The following is a 7290-nucleotide window of genomic DNA, read 5'->3' as shown; positions in this document are numbered from 1 at the left end:
AGAGCAGTGCGCGAGGTGCTCAAATGCAAAATCTTATGACGTCATAAGCTCTATATAACCTTTGTACATGCGCGCAACCCCGCCCTTCTCCTTTTGTCCGTTCTTATAAAAACCTTCTTGCCCCCATAGAGCTCGCTCAGTGTCTGTCTGTCTCCCTCCCACCCTGTGTGCTGTGTGTCGAGCGCTATGCTGCCTGCTCTCTCTCTCTCTCTCCCTCCCTCTGTGTGCTGTGTGTCGAGCGCTATGCTGCCTGCTCTCTCTCTCTCTCTCACCCTCCCTCTGTGTGCTGTGTGTCGAGCGCTATCTGCTGCCTGCTCTCTCTCCTCTCTCTCCCTCCCCTCTGTGTGCTGTGTGTCGAGCGCTATTGCTGCCTGCTCTCTCTCTCTCTCTCCCTCCCTCTGCTTGTGTGCTTGTGTGTCGAGCGCTATGCTGCCTGCTCTCTCTCTCTCTCTCCCTCCCTCTGTGTGCTGTGTGTCGAGGCGCTATGCTCCTGCTCTCTCTCTCTCTCTCCCTCCCTCTGTGTGCTGTGTGTCGAGCGCTATGCTACCTGCTCTCTCTCTCTCTCTCTCTCCTCCCTCTGTGTGCTGTGTGTCGAGCGCTATGCTGCCCTGCTCTCTCTCTCTCTCTCCCTCTGTGTGCTGTGTGTCGAGCGCTATGCTACCTGCTCTCTCTCTCTCTCTCTCCCTCTGTGTGCTGTTGTGTCGAGCGCTATGCCTACCTGCTCTCTCTCTCTCTCTCTCTCCTCCCTCTGTGGCTGTGTGTCGAGCGCTATGCTACCTGCTCTCTCTCTCTCTCTCTCTCCCTCCCTCTGTGTGCTGTGTGTCGAGCGCTATGCTGCCTGCTCTCTCTCTCTCTCTCTCCCTCTGTGTGCTGTGTGTCGAGCGCTATGCTGCCTGCTCTCTCTCTCTCTCCCTCTGTGTGCTGTGTGTCGAGCGCTATGCTACCTGCTCTCTCTCTCTCTCTCTCCCTCTGTGTGCTGTGTGTCGAGCGCTATGCTACCTGCTCTCTCTCTCTCTCTCTCCCTCCTCTGTGTGCTGTGTGTCGAGCGCTATGCTACCTGCTCTCTCTCTCTCTCTCTCCTCTGTGTGCTGTGTGTCGAGCGCTATGCTACCTGCTCTCTCTCTCTCTCTCTCTCCCTCCCTCTGTGTGCTGTGTGTCGAGCGCTATGCTACCTGCTCTCTCTCTCTCTCTCTCTCCCTCCCTCTGTGTGCTGTGTGTCGAGCGCTATGCTGCCTGCTCTCTCTCTCTCTCCCTCCCTCTGTGTGCTGTGTGTCGAGCGCTATGCTGCCTGCTCTCTCTCTCTCTCTCTCCCTCTGTGTGCTGTGTGTCGAGCGCTATGCTGCCTGCTCTCTCTCTCTCTCTCTCTCCCTCCCTCTGTGTGCTGTGTGTCGAGCGCTATGCTGCCTGCTCTCTCTCTCTCTCTCTCTCCCTCCCTCTATGTGCTGTGTGTCGAGCGCTATGCTACCTGCTCTCTCTCTCTCTCTCTCTCTCTCACTAGTCCTGCAGTCGCAGCGACAGTCTCTTCCTCTCCGAGCAACAAGCGAACACACACGCACACACTCCATCTCTCTTTCCTTCTCTCTCTCTTTCCCGTTTCCCTCTCTCGCTCTCTCTCTCTCTCTCGGAGACCTGCAGTCTTGCATGCACACACACACGGGACACGCCCACACAGTCCGCGGGAGAAAATACACTCTAAAATCTAATTGATTCTCATGACTTTTGTCATGACTGTCAAACCTAAATTTATATACTTTGCGACGTTCATCATCGTTCATATTTGGCTGGTGGCTTATTAACATAGGTTCCTGTGATGTGATGAACTAAAAATGCTAAATAATAAATAAAAAAAATCTGGTTTCCAGGGACTTTAAGGAGAAGACCTAGGGGTGTTTTGTGCAACTGGTTTTATTTTATGGAAACCTTAACTCAGACGTTAAGGAAAGTCTTAACTCAAGGTGTTTTGTGCAACCGGCAGCCTTAAGATACGCGCACTACTCGGTGAGCCACTGGGGGCGCTCTCTGCAGATAGTAAACACAGTCAAATGAATCAGTACAGTGGTAGCCATTGTAGAGGTTCTCCATCAATTTATCCTGCATCTATCCACAGTTAATACTGCAGAAAATACTCTCTTCAATGTTTCTTCAGTATGTTTAGCTGGTCTGTGACTACTGCAAACTGTTTCTCACAACTTTCTGAGTAGCTACTTTCCTTGGAAAAGAGTTGGCAACACTGCAGGACAGCTATACACTAGGTTTTAGCTGTTTCCTGTGGATCTTAGAAGGATCCCCTAATGAACTTTTAGTGTTTAGAGTTAGCACAACTGGAGATTCAGAAACACAAACAGCAAATGTTTTTTGGCATTTGGGAGTTACTACAGTAGACCTTTTCAAACATGCCTGGAGGAGGTTTGCTGAACTCTCACCAATGAGGCCGACCAATCCTACTTATCTGTAAGAAGAACAAGGGCTTCACGAAACCTTTTTGACTCCTTCAGATTGCAGCCACAGGGGAACCCTATAGATTCCTTGAACCTTTTCATAAAGGATTCATGAACATTGCGCTGGGATTCTTCAACAAAGGGATATCTTTCAGATGTTTTTCTTTGGATGTCAGAGGAACCCCTGGTGAAACCCTCGTTCTTTATAGTGACGTCAGCGCAGTTATCAGAGCTGTCCGAATGGAGAACGGCAATACATTTATGAATAATTGTCAATGGCTTTTTTTCTCCTTCTGAAATATGGTTGCGAGAGATTTGTAAATGCGTTGGCTTGTTGCGTTAACCAAAGACCACCTTGTATTTCAGATGATTTACACAGGATATCTGTGTAAGAACCTTCTTCACGTTGTGTTTAGAGTGTACAGTGCATTTAACACAAAGGTCAAGTGCAGCCAGCTCGTTAGCAGACCAGAGGTCAAATGTATAAAACTCTGTGTACGCCCCAAAAAATGAAAAAAATGAAGAAGAAAAAAATCTCCCAATGAAATGTGCGTGAAAAAGGTGCATAAACGTGGTTTACGTGCGTTTAGCCTCCACTACAGCCCTGAGTGCAGTGCGTTTAGCCTCCACTAAAGCCCTGAGTGCAGTGCGTTTAGACTCCACTACAGCCCTGAGTGCAGTGCGTTTAGCCTCCACTACAGCCCTGAGTGCAGTGCGTTTAGCCTCCACTACAGCCCTGAGTGCAGTGCGTTTAGCCTCCACTAAAGCCCTGAGTGCAGTATGTTTAGCCTCCACTACAGCCCTGAGTGCAGTGCGTTTAGCCTCCACTACAGCCTTAAGTGCAGTGCGTTTAGCCTCCACTACAGCCCTGAGTGCAGTGCGTTTAGCCTCCACTACAGCCCTGGGTGCAGTGCGTTTAGCCTCCACTACGTAACAGCCCTGAGTGCAGTGCGTTTAGCCTCTACTACAGCCCTGAGTGCAGTGCGTTTAGCCTCCACTACAGCCCTGAGTGCAGTGCGTTTAGCCTCCACTACAGCCCTGAGTGCAGTGCGTTTAGCCTCCACTACAGCCCTGAGTGCAGTGCGTTTAGCCTCCACTACAGCCCTGAGTGCAGTATGTTTAGCCTCCACTACAGCCCTGAGTGCAAAGTGTTTGGAAGGTGGAGACGTTTCTGCACGATTTCCGAATTTCTTGGCAGAGGAGCAGGACCACCCAGGACCACTCTGCCTCCCTGTGAGCCGCCCATGGGGGTGTGGCTTTAGAGTGTGTGTGTGCGTGCGTGCGTGCGTGCGTGCGTGTGTACAGGTGGTTTGCTTTTACAGTGGGGGGGAGGGGGGCATTGTGCCAAGGAAATTCTCATCTGTTGCCCCATCTCTCCTCTCTCCTCTCTAATGGGTCTCTAGATGTTTGGAGGAGTCAGAGTTGAGCCAGAGCTTTCCGTGCAGGATAGATCTAATCTATACAACTTAAAAGAGGAGATCCAATGGTTGTTGATCTCTGCTGTATCTTTCAACAGAATTATTGAGTTCCTCAAATCGAGCCGGCTGTCAGTGCGCAGGTATCCGTTTAACACAGAACAACATTCGTCAAACCCAACTTCATTCCAATAACAGGGTTTTTCAACAAAAAAAACTCCAGTTTGTGTCTGTTGGTTTGTTTGGTTTTGCAAAGCAGTTGGACTGCTGAATGTTTCATCCCATCCCGCCGTGACCCCCCAACACAGCGCAGCAACCGTGCACCCCCGCCCCTCCCAGGAGGACACGGGGTAAAGGTTATCCAACGCACCCTGTGTGACATTCATCTCAGCCTCCCGCAGTTTATGTAGAGTGGCTTTTAGATGTGTTTTTGGCACCTGGCCTTCGAGGATTACATTTACTGATAAGTCTGAGCCTGTGGGCCACAGAGAAATAAATTGCTTTCCAGTGAGGGGCTAGCTAAAGGATGTGTAAACCCCCCAAACCCTTTTTAGGGTGTGTGTGTGTGTGTGTGTGTGGGACACACACACACACACACACACACACACACACACACACACACACACACACACACACACACACACACACACACACACACACACACACACACACACACAGTGACCCAGTCATAAAGACACAGCCTTTGCACATGGCCAGCTTTTTACTGCATGCTTGCAGAACCTATTTCTGCATTTTGTTGCTCCGTCAGCAATTAGAATTGTTCAGAAAATTAAAGTATTGCTGTCTGGTGACCTGCCGATAAGAATGTGACGATATGATGTTTTATTTTGAAATAAACTACCGTACCTTAGTACTCGACCGAGTCATTCACAAAACACCTGGAGTGCTGATGCAGGATATACTGTATGTCTAAATGCATGAAGGTAAACGACTCAGTTAGCAAATCAGCAAATAATAGATCAGATGAACAAGTGACATGAGTACTGTATTCAATATTTTGATTATTTATTTATTTTTCTGCATGACAAGATATCTCCAAATCGTGCCAACAAGGTATTGTGGAGAAAGAGAGAGATAGAGATAGAGAGACACAGACACACAGAGAGAGAGAGAGAGATAGAGAGAGACGGACACAGAGAGAGAGAGAGAGACAGACACAGAGAGAGAGAGAGATAGAGAGAGATAGAGAGAGGCAGACACAGAGAGAGAGAGAGATAGAGAGAGACAGACACAGAGAGAGAGAGAGAGATAGAGAGACACAGACACAGAGAGAGAGAGAGACAGAGGTCGGGTTTCCATCCACCTGTTTTGATGGGAAATTTCAATTTGCGCATAAAAAAACTGAGTGGAAACGTTGCCTAATTCGCAAAAACCTCCAAATATCGCAAAAAAGTTTTCACGCTTGAGGGAGGCGGAAAAGTCGGGTGTATCGATAAAAGGAAAATGCGAAACGTGCGGTGGAAACAGTTTACCGTAATCGATATTCCGTTGTCTCTCCATTCAAAAACAACACAGTTTGCCTTGATCACTGCAATACCCGCCGTGGTAAACAGAAGAAGACTGGGATTTTAACTTTAAGGCGACTCACTTCTAGAATTGAATGAAATTGTATTCACTTACTATCTGCTCCGTGGATTATAACGTTGTGCTTGTCGAGTCGCACCTGGTAATCCAGAAATGGCGTTATGGTACCTTTGTGTACTTGTTGTAGATCATCAAGAAACTTTAAATGAATAACGTTAGATGTGTTTATTAACACATTCACTGCCAACAGTTTTTTCAATACAGTAGGTAGCTTCTGCCAAGGGTTTTTTTGAGGATTCTGGCTCATCTTTCAAGAGCCGAGGATTATTTTCTGCTAGGACTTTGTGAACACAAAATATCTCAAAAGAACTAATAGAATGTGTGCTTTCTCTGTCTAAAAGAGTTAGTTTTTATCATGTTCTGTTATGTAGGCATTAGCAGTTGAATACAGCATGGTTTCAGCGTCTGAGAAGGAAAGCTGAGAAAAATGCATTTTTGTGAAATTCGATAGAACAGGCAGAACAGTCACTTTAACCATTTATTTTTGGCATCAGTGAGACATCAGACATCTAAACAATATAGTTCTGAACAGTAATTTCCTCCATAACAGCACCCCCACCCCCCTCTCCTTCAAACTCCTCCCTCCGTGGGTGTGTCTCTGGTGGCTTTGCAGCGTGTGTCACAGGCGAGCCTCTGCTGCCTGTCTGTGCTGCCTAGCTGCTGGCGGCCGCTCGTCGGGCGAGTCTGGATCGGCTCGTTCGTTTGTTGTGAGCTGGGATGAAGCTGCGTGCGATTCTGGGCTTTCTGCTGTGTGTTTCAAAGTGTGTTGCACCCAGAGTCTATTTTTGGAATCCCCCACCGTTGTGCGCCAGCTCCCAGCGCCAGCGCGAAAGCGTTTTCGCCAAACCATTTTCATGAGAATGGATTCCTCACGCTTTTTCCTGCTGTTTTTGCTCGGCTTTCTCTAGTCTGGAGAGCACTGTCGCCACTTAGTGGGTCGGTAAAATAGGTTATACACATTCAATAGCTTTTTTTTTGACGAGTTAACTCGTCGACGGCAGTCAACCGCTGTTTTTTTTTTGACGAGTTAACTCGTCGACGGCAGTGAACGTGTTAACAGAGCTGTATATCCGGTCTAGCAGCTGATCAGCAGCTCAGACAGCCTCAAACACGAGGTAATTGACAGCTCTATAATTCGCAAAATAGCAGTGGATGGAAACCACAAAATTGTTTCGCATTTTCTTTTGCCGACTTTCTGAAAATTGGATTAAAAGTTGCGATACATTTGGATGGAAACCCAGCTAGTGAGAGAGAGAAAGAGACATGACAATAAAACCAGTGTGGAGCGGGAGAAAGGCCAGAGGGGTTACGGCAAGAAAAGGACTGGGACAGAGAAAAGAGAATGTCATGGAAAGAAAGTGAGGGGAGCACAGCTTCAAAAGAAGAGACAGACAGAGACAGACAGACAGACAGACAGACAGACAGACAGAGACAGACAGACAGACAGACAGACAGACAGACAGACAGACAGACAGAGAGACAGACAGACAGACAGACAGACAGACAGAGATAGACAGACAGAGACAGACAGACAGACAGACAGACAGACAGACAGGGAGACAGACAGACAGAGACAGGAGCAGGAAAGACTGGAGAGCATACAAATTTAGAATAAAAAGAGTGACTGCTTCCACCTGTCAGTCTATCTGTCAGTCTTTCTGTCTGTCTGTCTGTCTGTCTGTCTGTCTGTCTGTCTGTCTGTCTGTATGTCTCTCTCTCTCTGTCTGTCTGTCTGTCTGTCTGTCTGTCAATGGTCTGTCTGTCTATCTGTCTGTCAGTCTGTTTGTCTGTCAGTCTGCCTCTCTATCTGTCTGTCTGTCAGTCTGCCTGTC

The sequence above is a fragment of the Poromitra crassiceps genome (assembly GCF_964638095.1).
Source record: "Poromitra crassiceps genome assembly, chromosome: 10".
NCBI lineage: Eukaryota > Metazoa > Chordata > Actinopteri > Beryciformes > Melamphaidae > Poromitra > Poromitra crassiceps.
Note: the sequence above shows the minus strand (reverse complement) of the source record.